General features: G+C 50.7%; 1 protein-coding gene and 1 pseudogene across 1 annotated transcript in view; both read right to left on the bottom strand.

The window, feature by feature from the left end:
* Positions 1-12,695, bottom strand: part of LOC147419884 (5'-AMP-activated protein kinase beta-2 subunit protein) — a 49,848-nt gene that overhangs the window by 1,680 nt on the left and 35,473 nt on the right. The window lies entirely within an intron of this gene.
* Positions 4,981-7,756, bottom strand: LOC147419885 (uncharacterized; annotated as a pseudogene).

Here is a 12,695-nt window from a genome sequence, read left to right as displayed (position 1 = left end):
AGATGCCTGGGTTTGTTTCTGCTCGAGCTGCGTAGACACAGAGAAAGCGTATAACAAATTGTTGACGTGTCAAAGCCCTGAAGAATGGAGTCAACTTGCAGATGCCAGCCGAGGGGCCTAAACCCTAAGCGAACAAGTAACAAAAGAAGAAGTCCTACCAACTTATGGGGACCCCGTCCGATGGGGCCCCAGTGACATAAAGGATTAAAATAAAGCAGGACCCACACACACACACAGTAAAGGAAATTGCGTGGAACTGATGATGTGGCAGGTTTTTCCGAGAATTACGTTGATTAATGACGTGGCAAGCTGTACGGATTTCCGCGTTTTGCCTTGGCTGATGGTGTGGCAGGCTATACGGGTTTCCGTGATTTACGCTGGCAGCTTTTTGGCTTTGCTTTTGGACCAGATGCTTTTGAGTTTGAAGGCTTTTTACTATAAACTGCTTTTGGGGCCTAGGGCCTTTAAATATGAGGTTAGGGCTCATTCTCTAGCATGCTTCCTGGAGAAGGTGCAGAGTCTGGAGTACCGGCTTGTACTGTGTTGATGCAATATAAGAAATACCGAAAGGGGCGCCAAGGTTTGGGGCCAATACTCTCTGGGGTGGAATTCCGCCACTCCGTGTCGCGTGTCGTCTCGCTCTTTCAATTCAATTGTTATTGAAGCTCTAAAAGTCTGCTCAGTCTGTTCTTTTCTATTGGCACGTGGTGCCCGTTTTGTGACAGAGCGTGATGAGAGGAGAGGCCAGTCAGTCTCAGAGACGCATCACAGACTTTTTTAGAGCAGACACTGGACACCTGAAGAAGCTACTACCACAACAGATCTTGTCGCCTCACACCAGAGGCACACTGATCAACCGAGCAACTGAGTTGGGGAGATCAAGACACCCACGACTGCGGAGGACTACACAGCATCGACGGAGGCTACATCAGAGGATTCGGATCACTTTGGCCCGACATGCGCGACGCCCGGTCAGACTGTTGACCATGGAGGAGATTGATGAGATCCGCCAGCGACCAATGCTGGATCTCTTGTGACTTGTGATTTAGCTATCCCGACTAGCTGCTTAGTTCACACCTACCAACTTAGGATTTCATAGTATTTATATTTTATCATTTTGTCATTTCATTTTGTTACTCTGACTTTGTATCAGATCCACCACATTGTAACGTTCTGGTCTCATAGGTCATTTTGGCCTTTTGAAGACGTTAATATAACATTTCAATTCACTTCATTTCATTTCTCTCTCTCTCTCTCTCTCTCTCTCTAGAGAATGGGATACTACTAGAGACAGATATGCTAGATTGGCCCTTGAGTCTTCCAGACAGTTAGCTCTACAGGGGGACACTTCATGCTGGTATGCACAGATGACTTCATGGTTTCAGACGCATGGCTTCACCATGGACAGGTTGCCCCCTTTCCAGTATTCTCTTCAGGCACCCTCGCTGTCTCTTACACGGGTGGAGATCACTAGACTCATTCGTCAGGACCTGATCCAGCTCGACACCAGGAGGACATGGATAGAGCCGCCTCAGGAGTTGAGCACAAAGATGGCTTTCTATAGAGAGCATCTTCTCCACCTCACAGGAGATGGGTTTGTGATTCGACCCAGCTACATGGACACACATATGTCTCATGGTTTGCGTTGTGCCATTGGTCAGATACGCACATCCTCACATCAGCTCGAGACTGAGACCGGTAGATTCAGAGGGATACCAGCAGACAGCAGGATATGCCGATTATGCCAGAGAGAGCCAGAGACAGAGTTGCACTACATATGTCATTGCACAGTGTTCTATGAGATACGGGGGCGTTTCCACTGCTTATTCAGAGAGGGTTTTGGTCCTCTATCTAGGGTCATGAGTTATGAGGATCAGAGATGTCTTGGACTATATCTACTTGAGTTACACAGGTATAGAGACACTTTACTGGGGAGAGCTAGAGAGAGGCAGTCCCAGAGACACATTACAGATTTCTTTTCACTAGATATGGGACAGCCAGAGGAGCAGCCACCACTGCAGAGCTCGTCCCACACTCATTCGACCACTACTGGCACTCTCATCGACCGAGCATTGGAGCTACAGAGATACAAACGACCGCGACTGAGGAGAGGAGCTACACAGCATCGACGGAGACTACAACAGAAGATTCGAGCCATACTCTCTCGACATCCAGAGTGCAGATGAGGATGGATCCTCACCATTTCTTCCATCTTTGTTTCACACACTGTTACATCCAGTTTACCGGGCACCTATTGTATCAGCTGCTACACCCACGTAGTTTTAGATTGTAGTAGTAGTAGTAGTATTTTGTTCCACTTCTAGTTCTTTTCTAGTTCTTTTGTACCCAGACATGGTATTAGATTCACTATTTTGTAACTGATTGGTCTCATAGGTCATTTTGGCCTTTTGAAGACGTTAATATAACATTTCATTTCATTTCATTTCTCTCTCTCTCTCTCTCTCTCTCTCTCTCTCTCTCTCTCTCTCTCTAAGAAAAATAGGGATTGTACTGTGTTCATATTACAAAGAGGCAAGACTCTGCCAGATTGCAGATATAGCATTGGCCACATCAGAAGATACAACTAATGGTCAAAAAACTTATCAACTTCTCCAGGGAGGCTTCTATGAGAGCTTTCATTGTAGTACTTGTTCCAATTTGCTGCATTTTTGCATGAGTCCTCAGTTTTAAGCGATTTTGTTGCAAAAAGCCTTGTTTTTTGCACCCATCTTCACTTGATCTAACCTCTACCTGCAGCCCTTGTTATCAGCGTTGTATTTTGTGAAGTTTTGTCCTGGAAAATCGCATCAAATATGTGTTTTTTTATTTGCAGCCACTGTACAGCTATGTTTTTACCATGATTCTGTAACAGTGACTTTGTGAATGTTGCGACCACAGTTATTAACGTGGAGAGCGTTCGTGAGCGTTAAAAAACCACAGTTATGAATGATGCTGCAGCTGCTGCTGAAAAGCAACACGTAGGTGAAAAAAACCCCGAGCGAATAGAGCATAACCAAGACCATGACTATGAGAGGAGATGGGAGTTATGGCAAGAATCTTCCCGCTCTCTCGCCACTCATCTACACGAATTCTGAGCTACCACCGTTCCTCTTGCAAAGCTTCTAGATTGCTACTGAGCTACAGCCCTGCCAAAGCAGTTCTAGGCTGCGACCACATTCTTGTGCTGCTGTCCACTACAGACTTGGAGTTGCTCTTATCTCCATCATCAGCTCTTATTTGGACAGCAACAATGGCAGAAATCGCAAAAGAGCTGATGCCGTCGCCATTGGGACAGTGATCGAACTTTAGGACCATTGGAATAGTGATCGAAGGACTCACAAAGAGATACGGTCGCCATGCAAGATCGTATGAAAGACGAAGAGACCTTGACAGAGAGGATGAATATAGAAGAGATTGTAGCCAAAGGGATCAAAGGACTCACAGAGCATGGCTGCCAAACGCTACAGTCAACACAATGGCAGAAGTCATAGTTTTTTATACGTCAGACACACACGGGTACGGAAGTAAGGAATAAGTACAAATCAGACTACCCGGATATTGCACACGTCAGATAGCCTACTACGTAGGATGCTTAAAAGCCTACATACTACTACACCATGTTTAAAACTTTATACACAAACGCAAAACCATAGAAACTTTAGAAATTAGAATTTAGAGACTAGCTTGTTGCTCAATCTGCACAAGGTACTCCAATCAGTCAATGACCATCATGATTCATAACTGGACAAATTTGACTGGCTAAAAGCCCGAAGGCATGTAGACAAAGAACAAACAGTGGAGAGATGGAGCCTCAAAGTGTTGGAATTAGGGTTGCAGAGAAACGCACCCAGCTTGGAGAAGACGAAGGAAGCTCAAGGCACACAACTAAGAGTGTATTATTTAGTGTGCAATGGAAAGATAGATAGCCCTAAAGTGATGGGCATATATACAATGCACGGGGGGAAAAACCTCCTAAAGAGGGAAAAAATGCCCCGACGGTCCTAGTGTGATTTTTTGATTTGTTTTCGGAGTCGGGTAGGGCACGCCCGGCCGCTCCCCTCATACACCAAACAAGTATACAAGAAGAACGACCAAGACTATGCACCCAGAAACCGAAGGCAAACGCTTTTGTCACTAGTTTCCTCTAGACTACGAGAGTTAAGAATTATCTACACTCTTAGGGCCATGACTAATCCCTTGAGAGACCCACTCGCCACTTGGATTTGGGTGTGACAGCGACCAAGTACCTCCGTTCAGAGGCCCAAGTACTGCGGGACTTGCTTCGGTCTTCCCTTTGGAGTTGCCTCCTCTAGGTAACTTATCGCTCACCTCACTAAACTGCCTTTGAAACCCAATGGTTTTCCCCTAGGAAATGCCATACCCGCTTGGAAGGGCGTCGGCTCACAGGTGGCGTCGGCTGAGGCTGGTGATGACTCCCTTTTGCATCTCCCAACCCCTTTTAGGTGAAGTTGACCCCCCCCCCCCGGGAGGAATGGCACTTGGGTGCTCTTGTAGCTCATCTAGTTTCGCTTGGGGAGAATTATGTCATTTCCCCCGTAAGGGATCCGATTCAAAATAACAGCATTGAAAGGGGAGCGAGCCCATCCGCCTATGCAGAGCACCCAAATACCGGGGTACAACTTCACCGAGGAACTTCGCCACAGGCACGTGCCCTGCGGTTCCGTCCCTCGAGTGCGGATCACGGCGTACCCAGAAGGGCAGCCGCTTCCCGCGAGCCTCCCCACCAAGGAGGATAACGGTCCTTTCTTCAGGGTCCAACGAAGGGTCGAGTGCGTTGAAGGTGGAGTTGAATCGGTTTAGCCATCTCCCCCTAGATTCATCTACTACCGCCGGACAACTCATCAGCAAATGCGAAAGCGAACGACCCTCTAACTGGGAGCACAGCGTGCAAATGTTGTGTCCACGCGTGTAACTATCAGCCAGTTTAAGCCCCCCTACTCTCGCGAGAGCCAGCATTCTCTACTCCTTTCTATTCACTATAGTGCTCCTATTGAGCTGCAGCAGGTATCCACGTGTTTGTTCATAGCCGGCCTCCTTATAGGGCTCCAACGCCAAGCACGAATGCCTCTCGTCCCACTTGTCCCATGCGTGGTAGTGGACTGAGCTAAAGTCAGCCGCTGGGATATACTTATTCATCCAATTCTCGGTTCTTGTCGTCAAAGTCCACTTCTTGAACGGTTGGTTCTTAGGCTTCTTGTTTACCAAGGAGCCTATCCAAGTAGATGAAACCGAGCGATACTTGTTGAAAGCCCTTGCTCGTTGTCCCCCACAGAAGGCAGATACGGGTGGTATGTTGAACTCGTGATGGAGAGTTGCCGTCCCTACAGAGGTTGACCTTGCTCCCTTTTCGAGTAACATTCGCATCCCGGTGGCGACGAGGCGCTGCAGAGAGTGAAGGACACGCTGATCGTGGGCCCCCATAATTTCCGCGCCATAACAAATCACTGGATACACGCACGCCTTAAAAACAATTAGTCGAGACCAAATAGGGATGGCTCGGTTCGCCAGTAGGTGCTGACATGCGAAGAGACTTTTCCTCCCCTTGTCCGCTCGCTCTTTAAGGATGAGTTCAATGGAAAAGGTCGAGTCTACGTCGATGCCAAGGTACTTGTACGTTTCACCCACCTCAACCATCTCACCACCCAAAATAAAGATCCTCATAGAGAGATCTTGCAGGTCGCCGTGGAACACCGTGACCATGCATTTGTCAATTCCAAAAGTCATGCCCCAGGTCTTTGCCCATTCACTTACCTTGTCAAGGCTCGTTTGTAGGCTTTCAGGAGAGTCAGCAAGTAGAACCAGGTCGTCGGCAAAAAGGAGTCCTTTTATTCTCTTGAGGAGGTTAGGTACTTCCAGGCCCCATGTTTCCCCATCTGCGTCTAAAATATCATTGATGTATATATTGAATAGACAAGGCGATCCCAGGCATCCTTGGCGGACTCCCCGCTGCACCAGAATCGAATCCGACAGTTGTTCCATATGTCGGACTTTAACAGAGGTGGACCTGTAGAGCGCTTGGAAGAATCTAAGTGCTCGACCTTACAGGCCAGCCGCAACAAGCTTTAGGAACAACGCCTCATGCGGTACTGTGTCGTACGCCTTCTTGAAATCAATGTAGGCCGCATAAGTTGGTTTCCCATCCTTGTGACGGAGTTTCACGATCTCTTTCAGACAAGCGACCTGCCCTATGCATTCCTCATTAGTACGGAAGCCTGCTTGGCCGGAATTGAAGAAATTCCTCTTTTCAAGTAACTTAGTGATCCGCCTAATCACGACCGTAGTGAGGACTTTTATCGCAACGGAGATTAACGCGATCCCGTGATAGTTATCAGTGTTGGTCAAATCGCCCTTCTTGGGAATTGACACAATCATTGCATCGCTAGCGCCGGCTGGGATGTCTCCGGTATCGTAAATGCCCTCAATCATGTGCAAGTAAGCCTTGCCCATCTCCGATCGTGGCTTACACGGATCCGACCTAAGCCCCTTATCTTTCACAAGCAGCTTAAAGAATTCGGGTGGTAACCCATCACCTCCAGCTTCCTTGTGTCTCTTCAACCACCGACAGGCCTCCCGCACTTCGTACCAGTTCAACGGGTCACATACTTCAGGCATACCAGGCCAAATGCGCACATGTTTGTCATCCCAAGCAAGAGGATCCTTGTTGGTACCGTCCGTATCGGTGAAGATCCTGGAGTAGTGGCCCTCCCATACTTGTAATTGCCTCTCTGGTTCCATTACTAGCTCCCCATTTGCGTTCAAAGGTTGATTGGCAATAGTTCCTTGCCCCTTCCCAACAATTTTCTTGAGGTGGGTAAAGAATTTCTTCATTTGACCCTCCCTTAGGAGTTCATTCCCTTTTTCCACGAAGCGCTCGAAGGATCTTCGGTTACTGTCACGGACAGCGGCCTTCGCACAACGTGCTATTGCCTTGTACTCCCTAATCGCTTGCCGGTCAGCCCTAGTGTTCGCAGTTTTGGTTCTCACCCTATTCCAGGCTTTCCGGCGCGCATTAATGAGTCTCCGAGCCCGAGGTTCGAGTCGACAACCTGACCTTGGCCTCGGCGGGGGCTTCGTGGAAAGAGCTCCTACCTCTTTGGCAATTGATGTAGCAACGGAGACAAACTTGTCATAACACTGTTGGGGTGCACGTCCGTCCTCATGCTCGAGGTGCAGCAGAGTATTCCACCGATTGTCATCGGGAAATAGCCTGCAATTCACATCTTACATGCATCCAATTTGGGTACGGACGGCAAAGTAGCTTTGGCTGCTACTCCCGAATCCACAGAGTGTAAGTGGCACACTAGTGGCTAGTGGTCTGACAAATCTATCCCCCTCTGTACTGTATTGTTGAGAAGTTGTCTCGCGGCGGATTGGTTCACGATGAAGTGATCAATATCCAACTTTCCCTTCCCCCATCTGGAATGGTACGTGAGGTTTGAGCCTCGAACCTTTAAGCTCTCGAATCCTCTTCCGCATCTCAGTAGCCACTTCTTCAGCGCCCCCATCTTCATGTTGAAGTCACCTACAACAATTTTTTGTTCGAGATGACTCCCAACGTTCGGGCGAGGGTCTTCAAAGCGATTGTCCTAGCTTCGCCCAACTGGCGCTGCGGAATGTACACATTGCCATGAATCCAAGCCCCTGAACCTTTGAGAAAAAATTGTATGAAAATTTGATTCGGGGAAGAGAAGTTGAGCTCAAAGGGCCTGAGCTCAACCGCGACCAGAGACGCCATTCCACGTTCTCCTGGTTTTACAGTGCCTAGGGCATTGAAGACTGTGTGACCGGGGAGTCTAAGAGGCCAACATCCTTGGACCATTCGGGTCTCTTGCACCTCGACAATGTTTATTTACCGGTTCCCATCAACGATCCAAGTTCGCTCCTTTTGTTTCTGAGCCCGTTAACGTTCAAGGTGGTTACCTTAACGTGGTTGACAGACTACTCCCCGGCGGCGGAGGAGAAACTTGGTCTACGGGCCCGGTCTCGGTAAGGTCTCGACATCCTGCACCGCTATCTGCTGAAGCGCTGCTCTGCATCTAGCCTACCTACGAGCGCTTCAGCTGCGCTAAGAGAGTGGGTATAGAGATCAAAGCGTATATTCCTATGGCTCATACTGGTAACTTTGCTAACTTTGATCACACTAGCTCCCACTCTCGCAACATCAAGCTGCCTCCAAAAGCTGCGGACACCTATGATTGTCCGCTCCCCAAACACATACTAAACCGAATTCACCAAAGGTTACTCCATGTTTCAACGTTGCCAGTGTCAGACACATCACTACCACATGTATATAGTAACAAATCCCCACAGAGTGATGCGGTGAACGAGAGCTAGCACATGAGTAGAGGGAAGTGCCATGCCCTGAGGACATGATCAGTCCACAAAGGGGAGTAAGCCCAAAGCTTTGCGGAAAGCTTCGAGCTTCTCACGAGACAATGCCTTTGTGAAAAGATCTGCAAGGTGTTCCTGTGTTGGCATATAAGCCAAGCTGATCTCTCTTGCTGAGAGCCTCTCCATGACATGTGGTAATGCACTTCAATGTGCTTTGTGCGAGCATGAAAAACTGGGTTCCTCGCAACTGCCAATGCACTCTGACTGTCAGTGTAGATAGTGTTGGAAGTGTCATGTCCAACACCCAAATCAACCTTAAGGCGTCTGAGCCATACACACTCAACCGTAGCTGTGAAGACTACCCTGTACTCAGCCTCACAACTCGAAGTGGCCACAGTAGGTTGCTTCTTGTTCAACCATGATAAACATGAACTGCCAAGCATGAAACAAAAACCACTTGTGGACACTCGCGTGTCAAAACAACCTGCCCAATCTGAGTCCAAAAAAGCATGTAAGTCTAGCGGCAATGATCCCCCCTTGGGATAAAACAAACCAAGATGTAAAGTGCCACTGAGGTAGCGGAAAATCCTCTTGACAGCCTGCCAATGCTTAGACCCTGGGCTATGCATAAGTCTGTTGACCTGTGAGACTGCAAACTGGATATCTGGCCTCGTGTTGCATACATAAATGAGGCAGCCAACAGCAGTTTGGTAAAGAGTGACATCAGCAGGATCGCCAGCATCATGTAGACTCAACTTCAAACCTGTTTCCATAAGAGTGGCAATAGGTTTGAAATCCTCAAGTCCAAACTTACATAGCAATGTCCCTATGTAACTTTTCTGACACAAGGAAATACCACCATCACACTGATTAAATTGTATACCCAAGTAATGATGCAACAGCCCCAAATCTTTCATCTTGAAAGTAGCATTCAAATCAGCCTTAAATTCAGCAATATGTCTCTCATTTGGTCCAGTGATTAGCAAATCATCGACATAAAGAACCACGATGAGAAGTATATCACCCTCACGCTTTACATACAATGTGCTTTCTGTTGGACTGTTACGAAAGCCTTGTTTGACCAAATGAGTGTCAGCTTTCTCATACCAAGCACGAGGAGATTGCTTCAACCCATACAAAGCCTTCTTACATCTGCACACTTTGTTCTCTTATCCTTTCTTGACCAAACCGCGAGGCTGCGTTACATAAACTTCCTCAAATATATCACCATTCAAGAAAGCAGTAACAAAGATGGACGCTCGTTGTTGCTCCTGCGCGTTCCCCTCCCCCCCCCCCCCCTGCTCCAGCTCCCCCGCGCCATAGCCCCCCTTCCCCCCCGCCTTCGCCCTCGCGCTGCCTGCCTGCCTGTACCCAGCCTGTGCGCAGTCCAGCCAGAGCAGCCCCGTCCGCTGCCACCCCGCTTTTTCGCTGCCTGCTGTCCTCGCTGCTCCAGCCCCATATCCTCACGCCCCCCCCCCCCCCCCGAAGGCCTCGTTTAAATTGATTGGCAGAGGATTTTCAATTGGTTCTCTCCTTGCCGAGCTCTCAAGCGATAGCCTTCACATCCGCCCTTCTCCTTCAGAGCAGCAGACACTAATGGAGGCTCATGCTCCGCCCCAGAGGGACTCCCCCGAAGCCCCCTCGCCCGACTCCGCTGAGCCCACCATTCGACTTGCTCTTTCGCCGACAGAGCAAGCGAGCCTAGCCGCAGAGGTAGAGCGTCTGCAGGCGACCTCGGTCATTTGCAAGATTCTCGGCACCCGACCCAGCAAAGGAGAGCTGCGTGACCGTCTCCAGGCCCGCCTTCTCGCAGAGGTGGGCAAGATCTTGGATGTCCAGATTCTCGGACGGGGGTACTACCAGATTGAGTTCGAGACCTCCGAGATGGCTGCCAAGGTCATAGCTATGAGTCCACTGGCCATCCGAGCATCACGCGCCCACTTTCGACAGTGGCGTCATGGTTTTGACCCAACTTCGGATGTGCTAGTAGAGGAGGCAGACATCCCCATCTCAGTCTGCTTTCCGGGTTTACGGAGGGAGTACCTACCACTTCTCTCCAGGATTGGCTCCGCCATCGGGACTGTCCTGGAGACACCTCGTACGGCAGCATCAGTAGCTGCCAAGGCGGCTGGCATCCCTTCAATTCGAGTTTTGGTCAGAGATACCCACACGCTCCCGAAGGTCATCCTTCCGCCTCGAGTGAGTGGGGGTTGGTTTAGACAGAGTGTGGAGTACTCGGGTCTTCCGAACCAGTGCTTCATTTGCAGACAGATGGTCCACCTTGCGAAGGCCTGCCCACGGAGGAGGCCACGACCTGCACCCCAACCTCAGCCTCAGCTTGCCAAGGCTGGGCCGCAGCCGCAGCCAGCGGCACAGCATACAGATTCAGAGTCACCCTCCGAGCCTTGGGCTCCAGCGGAGGAGGGGTGGCAGCAGGCCCATGGCCGTCGACGCCAGGGGCCACAACGACAGCCTGACACTCAGAGTGGCCCTTAAGTGCCCACTCAGCAGCAGCGGGTTCCCACGGGGAACCGCTTTGGTCCTCTTGAGTAGGAGGAGCCCCCTGCGCCAGCCTCCACCTCCGCTTCACCCTCGCTAGTCGCCTCCCCTTCAGAGTTCCCCTCCTCCTCCTCATCCCCCCCCCCCCCGCCCTCTGCTCCCGTCCACTCCCCACCTCGCCCCTCTACCTCTTTCGCCCCACCCCGCTTTTCCTCCCCCCCGCCCCCTCCAGCTCCCTCCCCCCCCCCCCCCCCCCCCCCCTCCTGCTCCAGTTCCACAACCGACTCGGGAGACTGGTCCCTCGCCGGCGGCTAGGAGATCTCTTGGCAGCGCCTTTGCCACGAGTCGCCTAGCGAGAGAGGGTCAGCCCTTCTTGCGGCCCCCTCTGCAGATTCAGACATCTTCCCTTGCAGCTATCCCTCGGGGTCTGACGAGCATCGACCTCCGACGCCGCTGGGATTTCTTCGACTACGGGTTCACTCGCTTTCTCGGCGATTCCGCAGCAGACCACGAGGCAGCCTGCTTCAGGGTCCATGCTTTGTTCCTCGCCGCTAGGGGGACAGAGGCCTTGGACTCAGCAGTTGGTTTCTCCTTCCCCCTCTGTGGTAGGACCGAGACAGAGTGGTCCCTCGACTCAGTGGTGGGATGGTTGCATACACAGGTTCTCGAGTTCTCTCACCACATGGGAGAACTTGGAGTTACAAATTTACTACAGACATTGTGGCCATTGGCCAAGTTTGCGTTGACACCCCCAGACTCAGCAGGATGTAGGCACATTGTGGTGTACTTTTTTGCTGATACGCAGTGTTTGCCTTGCTATGTATACATTCATGAGGACTCTTGGACAGAGGAGGTTGCTTTACGCACGGCTCGCTCTGCTTGGGATTGGACTAGGAACTCACTACAGTCTCGCCTATCTAGAGGACGCTCGGATGCGGATTACTCCCCATCCAAGCCAGCCTCGAAGATAGCCCGTCTTGCTGCTGCGGCAGCATCTGTTCTCTCTCGCTTCCCATGAGGATCGTCTCGTGGAACGTGAAGGGACTAGGTGGGCCCCAGTTTCAGCGACAGCGGGGACGGTTGCGACAGGAGCTTCAGCGTTGCCTTGTGGGAGGAGAGATTGATCTCCTTATGCTACAGGAGCACCATCTGTCTGAGAGCCGCATTCGGCGATGTGGTCACATTTTGCGTGGACGATATGATACCTTTTGGTCAGCTGCTTTTGGACCTCGAGGCATCCAGGGTGGGGTATGTATGACTATTGCGGACTCATTGCAAGAGGCCATTGTGGGCAGAGGGATTATTGTGCCAGGCAGGGCTCAATGGATTACTATGCAGGTTCAGGGTGGCCTTGTGGGCTTCCTGAACATCTATGCGCCCAATGTGGCGAGTCCTCGTGCAGAGTTTTGGTCGCAGATTGTTGAGTCTTTGCCACAGGCTGACCACTGGTGTGTAGGGGGGGACTTCAACATGTTGGAGGACCCTTCTGATAGGATTGGAGGCGGCCATGCTACTGTGCATGGAGTCGAGTTAGCAGCTTGGGAGAGGTTGTGTACGACTTTGAGGGTCTCGGATACTTGGCAGCACTCTGGCTTTGTGAGGCCTCCAGAGAGTCTTGCCTTCTCTAGGTCAGACCGCAGAGTGGGAGGAGGGAATCTATCGCGGATAGATCGCTTCTACACTAGTGACCACTTCAGTGACTTGGGGGGATCAGTGGGCATTCTGGCAGGGACCTCCTTCTCGGATCATGCACCAGTGACCCTCACAGTGGCAGACAGGCAGCTGAGTGGGAGCACGATGCTTCGTATCCCAGAGCGGGTCCTGTTGGACTCAGCACTCAGAGA

Source organism: Adiantum capillus-veneris, chromosome 29, assembly GCF_014529385.1.
Source record: "Adiantum capillus-veneris isolate H3 chromosome 29, ASM1452938v2, whole genome shotgun sequence".
NCBI lineage: Eukaryota > Viridiplantae > Streptophyta > Polypodiopsida > Polypodiales > Pteridaceae > Adiantum > Adiantum capillus-veneris.
The sequence above is the reverse complement of the archived record's forward strand: the minus strand, read 5'-3'. Positions and strand labels throughout refer to the sequence as shown.